Genomic DNA, 6,648 nt, shown 5'->3' on the forward strand with positions numbered 1-6,648 from the left:
CCGCTGAGTGCCTGAACTGTACCACCACCAGACGCCTTGTTGTGGTTAGCACGTAGCAAAGCCACTCCATCGTCCTCCATCCTCGATCGTCGTTCCATGCGCGGCTCTGACACACATGGCTACGTCGGTCCTTCGTGTAGCTTCCATACGTGTCCGGTCGTCCAGACATGCATGGTCACCACGCCGCACATTCTTCAGCGGTGCGTATCCATCAGGCAAAAGTTGTCTTGTGTAGATCCTTCACATCATCTTATCTCGCTCCACATCAGGCAATGGCTGGCATGCGTGCCTTAAGTTCACCGCTAGCTGTGTGGTAGTTGCACACACGTGCTGCCTGCTGCGTCCGTCCGCTCTGCTAGCTAGCGCTCATGGCATCTCTTGAGCTCGATTCTACCCTACTCCTCTGCCTCCTCTTAATGGTATCTTGCTTCACTATCACCGCGAGAGGCTTCGGATATGGCCGCCGGAGTGCGCAACCACCTTCGATGCCTGGGTTGCCCATCATCGGCAACCTGCACCAGCTTAGGCGGGGCTGTCACTAGTAGAAAAACCCACATTCTTCCCGGTTCGTGAGGGCCATTTGTCCTGGTTCCCGAACCGGGATTAAAGGGTCGTTACTAAAGCCATGTCCCTTTAGTCGCGGTTCGCCCAGGAACCGGGAAATATGGGACTCCACGTGTTCGCTGCCGCTTGCCTAGGAAAGGGGCCTTTGGTCCCGGTTGGTGCCACCAATCGGGACCAAAAGGATTCCACGCGTCAGCATTTCAGGGGCTGGGTTTTTTTTTCTGAAGGGGGGGGGGTTGGGGGGTTTTGTAGGGTTAATTTAGGGGTCTCATATATTGTGTTAGCTAGCTAATAGAGAGAAGTGTCCTCTCTTATCTCCGTGCTTGGTCGATGCTACATATAGAGAGGACTCAACACGCTAGCTAGCTAGTAAGAAAATGAAGGAAACTATTAACTACAAAAGATCGTCATGAACATATACAGAAGTGATCGATCTCTGCTTCTCCGAGAGATTGGTCGAACAACAAGTTTTCGTATATCTTACCGACGATACTGGCTACATATATATATACAATGTGTAAGATCTCTTACAATACCCTAACATATGACCTCAACTTCCACATGCATGGTGGTATTCTACGGCTTTATTGATGATGTGGTCAAGAAAGAATCCAGCCAATTCCTCTTGAATAGCTCACATGCGATCTTGTGGTAGGAGTTCATTCCGCATCTCCCACATCTAATTTGAATAAGGGGGTCAATACATATATATATGAATGAAACTCAACAGAAATGATGGTAATCAAATAAAAGTTGTGAATATTTTTGCTTACGCACTTCATATTGTATTTTAGAGTAGCCCCGCCTATTCTTGGCCGTCGCGTTGTAGATGAACTCACAGACGTAGTATCCATAGTAATTATTCCCGGCTTCCTGCCACAAGCACTTTACGAGAAATAGAGGTCAATCAAACTGATAATGAAGCATTATAAATGGCATTTATGAAAGTAGCTTGAACCAATGGGAGATGCGTGGAACTAGCTTGCTAGTAGTACTTACTTTCGGTTATTTCCATCGCAGATCCTGCGGCAGTCCCGAAACTTGTGCGGTGAATACTTTCCAAACCCAGTGAGACAAAGAAAACAATTACTTGATATCATGAAATGAACAAAGTTGCCGATATGGTGCGATAATGATCGATTCAACTTACTTCTCGAGCATTTTAGACATGTCCGCATAGTCCTCGGGATCTTTTTGTCTCAAGTCTAAGACGTTTACTAGTCAATGCTCAAGCTTAATCTCTAGGAGAATATAGTGGAACCAGCGCACGCATGCATAACTCATCAATTACATTAATTACTATAACCTCGAGTAATAATTAAGGGCAAACAAATATGCACAAGACAGTAACACTCACTTGAAGTTGTAAGGAAAGAGTATTGTATCTTTGTTTTGATTTATTACCAATGATCGTAGCAAGTTGTCCTCAGTTTCTTTGGCATGAAATGTAACCGTAAATTTATCTATGAGATTTGTGTTAATTAACCCAATATCATACATTTCAGCTTTTCTACATTCAGTGATCTTCAATCTGCATAATATAGTGAGGATAATTATATATACATACAATGAAAGAGCTGATTTATATTTAGAGACTTAATGAAAGAAGTAGTACTTACAGACAGTAGCAAGTGACCGTTAATTTATCGAGGGCCTTTAGATTGAAAAACTGGAAGAACTCCTCAAATGGAATAGACAACTCCTCAATTCCACAGAGGTCGTACTGATCCTCTTTAACTTTCAGCGTCAAAGTATCAATTTTCTTCCCAGCTGACTGCTTTCTGCAGGTTTCCATGTACGAATCATGGAATCTTCGCATCATCGTTGTTAGAGTAGTTCCATCTTTGACGAGAGGCTTCCCGTACTCGTATTTGAATTCGTCCACCTCCATTATATCAAAATGTGCATTGTCGTCGTGCATGTAATCTGCAGGATTGGTACCGGGCAAGATCTCCGGATGATTAGCGACGATATCGCTAGACATCTTGAGCGGGGGGCACGATTGGTTCGCTTGTTCGCCGAGCTGGGGATTTTTTCCCACTTCTTCATTCTTGTAACCTTTTGTCACTCCAAGTACTTCCCGACCGCTTCGCTTCCTTATATGTCTTTTCAGTAATGCGCTCATAGTTGGTTTGCGGCGGAGACTGTGGTGGTTGCTGCAGGGCATCCAAAGTGCGCTTCACTTTCACCGGATCTATTTCTCCTCCGGAGGTGGATGTCTCTTAGCTCTTTGCGTTTCGAAGTAGTCCTTCACTTGGGCTTGACAGATATCCTTGTTTTCCTGTACGGTCATCTCGTATGGTAACTTCTCTGGAGTCTTGAGAGATGACCGAATCTGTATTGCCTCCCGCCTCTGGCTGTACTGCTAGACGCCGGAGAAGGCCGAGTGGCTGCGACTGTCTTCTTTTGTTGCTTACGAGGTGGAGGAGAAGGACTACGACGCGCCGGAGCAGCTGGAGCGGCGGCGGGTCTCTTCCGCCCTTGCTGACGAGGCGGAGAAGGAGGAGGCTGGCTGGTAGGGCGCGCCAGCGCAGGCGGAGTGCCGCCACGCGCTGGAGAAGGAGGCGGAGTGCCCTGATCACTCGCCGAAGGAGTAGGCGGAGGAGGAGGCAAAGTGTCCTGACTCGTCGGAGGAGAAGGAGGAGGCAGAGGCGTCCAGTTCGGAAGGTTGATGAGCTCCTTCCGCCGTAGGCATGGAGTCTTCAGAGCAGAACCCAGCCGAGTCTCCCCTTCACAAGTAGGGTTGTCAAGCAAGAGCTTCGTAAATCCGCCGCACGTCTTGAGCTTGCGTTGGTTTTCCTCGAAGAGGACAGTGTGATGCAGCGATAGTAGCATAAGTATTTCCCTCAGTTTTTGAGAACCAAGGTATCAATCCAGTAGGATGCTCCTCAAATGTCCCACGCACCTACACAAACAAACTGAGAACTCGCAACCAACACAATAAAGGGGTTGTCAATCCCTTCACGGCCACTTGCGAAAGTGAGATCTAATAAAAATAGTAAGATAGGATAAATATATTTTTGGTATTTTATAAGATAGATGCAAAGAGTAAAGATGCAAATAAAAGTAGATTGGAAGAAATATGATAAGAGATAGACCCGGGGGCCATAGGTTTCACTAGTGGCTTCTCTCGAGATAGCATAAGTATTACGGTGGGTGAACAAATTACTGTCGAGCAATTGATAGAAAAGAGCATAGTTATGAGATTATCTAGGCATGATCATGTATATAGGCATCACGTCCATAACAAGTAGACCGACTCCTGCCTGCATCTACTGCTATTACTCCACACATCGACCAACTCCTGCCTGCATCTAGAATATTAAGTTCATAAGAACAGAGTAACGCATTAAGCAAGATGACATGATGTAGAGGGATAAACTCAAGCAATATGATATAAACCCCATCTTGTTATCCTCGATGGCAACAATACAATACGTGCCTTGCAACCCTTTCTGTCACTGGGTAAGGACACCACAAGATTGAACCCAAAGCTAAGCACTTCTCCCATGGCAAGAAAGATCAATCTAGTAGGCCAAACCAAACTGATCATTCGAAGAGACTTGCAAACATAACTCAATCATACATAAAAGAATTCAGAGAAGATTCAAATATTATTCATAGATAAACTTGATCATAAACCCACAATTCATCGGATCTCGACAAACACACCGCAAAAAGAGTTTACATCGAATAGATCTCCACAAGAGAGGGGGAGAACATTGTATTGAGATCCAAAAAGAGAGAAGAAGCCATCTAGCTAATAACTATGGACCCGTAGGTCTGGGGTCAACTACTCACAACTCATCGGAGCGGCAAGGATGTTGATGTAGAGGCCCTCCATGGTCGATTCCCCCTCCGGCAGAGTGCCGACGAAGGCTCCAAGATGAGATCTCGCGGATACAGAAGGTTACGATGGTGGAAATTGTGTTTCGTCCTCCTCCTGGATGTTTCCGGGGTACGTAGGTATATATAGGAGGAAGAAGTACGTCGGTGGCCGGCCGAGGGGTCGTGGGAGCCTCGACAGCTTCTTGGCTTGCACTCCAAGTCGTCTGGATCACGTTCGTTCCAAAAATCACGCTCCCAAAGGTTTCCTTCCATTTGGACTCCATTTGATATTCCTTTTCTTCGAAAAACTGAAATAGGCAAAAAAACAACAATATGGGTTGGGCCTCCCGTTAGTAGGTTAGTCCAAAAAATGATATAAATATGTAAAATAAAGCCCATAAACATCCAAAAGTGGTAGTATAATATCATGGAACAATCAAAAATTATAGTTACGTTGGAGACGTATCAAGCATCCCCAAGCTTAATTCCTGCTCGTCCTCGAGTAGGTAAATGAGAAAAAGAGAATTTTTGATTTGGAATGCTACCTAGCATAATTCATAATGTAATTTCCTTTATTGTGGCATGAATGTTCATATCCAAATGATTCAAAATAAAAGTTCATATTGATAAAATAAATAGTAACACTTCAAGCATAGACTATGAAAAAATTCACATCCGTGACATTTTGGGCCGAACGAAAATTTTTTTTGTCATACATATGACACTTCTATGACGATAATTGTGACAAAACCCGGTATCATCACAGATGTGGTGGGCTCCTACTTCTATGACAAAAAATTATGACAGACAATGGGCTTTTCATCCTGGGTGGGCCGGAGACGCAGCCGCATGACATTCTTTGGGCCGTCCATGACGGAAAAAACTATTGTAGAAGCGAGGGGGAGGAAAATTTTGGGTAGTTGCCGGTTATGGTGGGAGGTCGGGGGCAGAGCGATGCGCGTTTCTCTCGTACGTACGTGCGTGTGTGCGAGGCGTTGGCTCTAACTGAACCCGAGCTAGGCGTTGGGCTCTAACTGAACCCGAGCGATTGCACTGCAGGCTACGCGTTACTGAACCTGAGGGATCGATCGATGGCTGTTAACTGAACTCGATGGAGCGATTCCTTCGCTACTGCTGCTAACTAAAGCCGATCGATTGTATGAACAGTGAGCGTTGCGGGGGGGGGTTTGGATGAATAGTGAGCGGTGGCGTTGCCTCTGGATGAACAGGAACCCGTGGTGTGGAGGGCTGGATGAACAGTAGATGGTGGAGGGGTGGCCTTGGAGGGGTGGTTGAACAGGACCCCATGGTGTGGAGGGATGGATGAATAGTAGAAGGTGGAGGGGTTCCCGTGGAGGGGTGGTTGAACAGTAGCCGGTGGAGTAGCGCGCGGTGGAGGCTGGATGAATAGGAGCCCGTGGAGGCTAGAGGAGGTCGACGGTAGCCCGTGGAGGTGGAGGAAGTCAACGGTGGAGATGAACAATATCCCGTGGAGTCCCATTTTGCGGCACGCCACACCCTCTCCCCCCCCCAGTTTTGACCATAGCGCTCCAACACAAGTCTGTTTCGTCCGTTTTGCGGTACGCCACACCCCTCCCGATGAACAGGACCCCCGTTTTGCCCGTAGGAGGTCCGTTTCGTCCGTTTTGCGGTACGCCACACCCCTCCCGATGAACAGGACCCCCGTTTCGATCGTAGAAGGTCTGTTTCCTCCGTTTTGCGGTACGCCAGGCCCCTCCCGATCAACAGGACCCCCATTTCGACCGTAGGAGGTCCGTTTCCTCCGTTTTGCAGTATGCGCGACTAGGCGGTCGAGACCCCGCCCGTATGTACACATACATGACCGTATTTTCTTTCTTGCACCTTGGACGCTGTACGTACGTGTACATGCTATGTGCGCGCCTCTACTACTACACGTGCGCGCGTCTACTACGACACGTGCGCGCCTCTACATCGACCAGTATGTACGTACATGTTCGCGACCAGGATGACAATGCTACGTACGCTTTGACCAGGTGGGTCCCGACTGTCAGGCACTTCCTTGCCCGCGAAGATGTAGCTGGTGGGTCCCAACAGTCAGGGGGGCGAATCGTTTTTTTGTTTTGCCCGGACGCACTTCCTTGCGTGCAAAGGTGTAGTTGCTGGGTCCCAGCAGTCAGGGGGGCGAATCGTTTTTTTTTGCCCGGACGCACTTCCTTGCGTGCGAAGGTGTAGCTGCTGGGTCCTAGCAGTCAGGGGGCGAATCGTTTTTTTGCC

The 6,648-nt window shown here is 47.5% G+C and overlaps 1 pseudogene; it reads left to right on the plus strand.

Moving 5' to 3' along the window:
- Window positions 1-368: 368 nt before the first annotated feature.
- LOC119309667 overlaps window positions 369-6,648 on the plus strand; it is a 49,298-nt pseudogene continuing 43,018 nt past the window's right edge.

This window comes from Triticum dicoccoides, chromosome 1B, assembly GCF_002162155.2.
Source record: "Triticum dicoccoides isolate Atlit2015 ecotype Zavitan chromosome 1B, WEW_v2.0, whole genome shotgun sequence".
Taxonomy (NCBI): Eukaryota; Viridiplantae; Streptophyta; class Magnoliopsida; order Poales; family Poaceae; genus Triticum; species Triticum dicoccoides.